This window comes from Canis lupus, chromosome 22, assembly GCF_011100685.1.
Source record: "Canis lupus familiaris isolate Mischka breed German Shepherd chromosome 22, alternate assembly UU_Cfam_GSD_1.0, whole genome shotgun sequence".
Classification (NCBI taxonomy): domain Eukaryota; kingdom Metazoa; phylum Chordata; class Mammalia; order Carnivora; family Canidae; genus Canis; species Canis lupus.
This window is the reverse complement of record NC_049243.1, coordinates 60,295,019-60,297,769: the sequence shown is the minus strand read 5'-3', so window position 1 is coordinate 60,297,769 and position 2,751 is coordinate 60,295,019. Positions and strand designations below refer to the sequence as shown.

Here is a 2,751-nt window from a genome sequence, read left to right as displayed (position 1 = left end):
AGTCTGATAATTATAACTTGAAGTCCCCGGAGGCATGATACCATGTTGGGGTGGGAAGTCCTTGGATAGACTGGTCTATGATGAATGGGGAACAGCAAACGATTTAAGGGAACCCTCCCAACTTTAGGAAATAACTTGGAGTGTTTCTTCATGATAGCCAGTAGCACTATTTTCCGATCAGAAAGACCACAAGTTATAAGAGGGAGTACAGTTTTGTGTTGTTTTTCTAAGTGTAAAAATAAACAAGTCTTATAAATCTTTACCCATAATACTTTTTCACTCATTTTCTATCTTTATTGCCCAGGATAATCAACATTTCTCAGAGTCCACATCTGGAAGAGGTAAGCTTGTTAGTATTGGACCTATTATCCCACTGAAAACAACTGGAAACCTGATTAAAATACACGTGCAGACACTGGAGGCATGCTAAGGACCCGAGGGGTCAAGATTCCAGAGAGGACAATTCACTGTTGTGAGTTTTGTGTTCTAAGCTCGCTTTCCTAATGAGGTATTTGCAAATTCTTACACAAGCACAGAGAGGCTGAGAAGCAGAGCAGAAATCAGGCCCTGAGAGGCTTTCAGGAATTCCCCAGGGCTAGGAATACAAAATGTGAGTTCAGAGCTTCTGAAGCAGCCAGGACTTGTGTCAAAGCAAAGGCATGTGAAGTGTAGTGAATTTCCACACCTGATCTGTTTGCCTCTCAAAGCATTCTTTAAGTCTTCTGCTGTGCATGCAGAGATGAGGTGAGTAGAAAGCGGTAGCAAAGAGGCTGAGCAGCTAAGGAGAGATTTTAAGCAGTTTCATTGTATAAAAATAAAAATAAACTTCAAGGCTCAGTAAATTCTTTCAGATTTAAGTCAGAACTCCTGTAGAAATAAAGAATAAGAGAAACTGGAAACAGACCAGATCTTACAAAGACTGAAACCTGGTGTTAAAACAACTCAAGGGAAGCTCAGGTGGCTCAGTGGTTTAGCGCCACCTTCAGCCCAGGGCGTGATCCTGGAGTTCCCGGATTGAGTCCCACATCGGGCTCCCTGCATGGAGCCTGCTTCTCCCTCTGCCTGTGTATCTGCCTCTCTCTCTCTCATGAATAAATAAATACAATCTTAAAAAAAAGTTCAAGACCTTAGATTTAAAAAAAAATAAAAAATAAAACAACTCAAGATGATCATCTCTTATTCTAACTAGATGCCAGAACTGAAGCCCCTCTAGAGTCCTTGTAGTATTTCACAACACAATGTCCAGCGTTCAGTCAGGAAGCACCAATCATGCCAAGAGTCCAGCCAATAGAAATAGACTTCTAGATAATAACTTCAATATTGGAGTTATTGAATACAGATAAAAAATAACTGTGACTAACATAATTCAATAACTTCGCAGAGAAGTGGAATCCATAAAATAGAATCAAATGGAAATTCTAGGATTAAAAACACCGTGATTGAAATTTAGTATAAAGTAGATGATTAGCCACAGCTGAAGAGGGTAAGTTATCTGGAAGTAGGTCAGTAGAAAAATAACTGGATAAAAGCCAAAGAAAATAAAGAATGGAAAATAAAAAGAATTATAGGAAATATATGAGACACAGTAAAAAAAAATCTAACATGTATAATTGGAGGAGGAAGAGAGAAATTGTTCAGAATCATTATTGGAAAAAACAGACTAGAATTATGCAAAACTTACAAAAGAAACCAAGCCATAGATTCAAATATTGCTATAAGCCCCAGGCATAATAAATACAATGGAATTCACCCAGGCACATCGTTGTAAACCTACTGAAATCAATAGACAAAGAGAAATTGTTTAAAATGCCAGAGGAGAAAAGAAGCCTTAACAGTCAAAGGAGCAACAAGAACAGAGATGGAGACAGCAGACCCCTCAGTGGAAACTATGGAAAACAAATAACAATGAAAACACTGAAGGACAAGAACTGTGAACACAGAATTCTCTATTTAGTAAAAATATTCCTCAAAAGTGAAGGTAAAGATATTTTCAGACAAATAAAACCTGGATGGGGGATCTGGGTGGCTCAGCAGTTGAGCGTCTGCTTTCGGCTCAGGTCATGATCCAGGGATCCTGGGATCGAGTCCCACATCGGTCCCCCTGCAGGGAGCGTGCTTTTCCCTCTTCCTGTGTTTCTGCCTCTCTCTCTGTGTCTCTCATGAATAAATAAATAAAATCTTTAAAAAAAAAAAAGCCTAATGATATACCCAGCAGACTCACACTAAAATGCTAAAAGAAATTCTTTAGTCATAATACTATCTTGTTAACTGGAAGCATTAACAGTGCACAACAGAACAGCGTGAGGTAAGTACGTGGGCAAGCCCAAATGAATATTAACCGTATAAAACTGTAACTACAGCTCTTCCGGGGACGGTGTCCGTAGGCGTTCAGAATGGTTCAGCGTTTGACATACCGTCGTAGGCTGTCCTACAATACAGCCTCTAACAAAACTAGGCTGTCCCGAACTCCTGGCAATAGAATCATTTACCTTTATACCAAGAAGGTTGGGAAAGCACCAAAGTCTGCATGTGGCATGTGTCCTGGCTGACTTCGAGGAGTTCGTGCGGTGAGACCTAAAGTCCTTATGAGATTGTCTAAAACGAAAAAACACATCAGCAGGGCCTATGGTAGTTCCATGTGTGCTAAGTGTGTTCATGACAGGATCAAGCGTGCTTTCCTTATTGAGGAGCAGAAAATCGTTGTGAAAGTGTTGAAGGCACAAGCACAGAGTCAGAAAGCTAAATAAAAAA

General features: G+C 39.8%; 1 pseudogene; it reads left to right on the top strand.

Annotated features, from left to right (window-relative positions):
* The first annotated feature begins 2,349 nt into the window (after nt 1-2,349).
* On the top strand, nt 2,350-2,751 carry LOC100687469 (annotated as a pseudogene).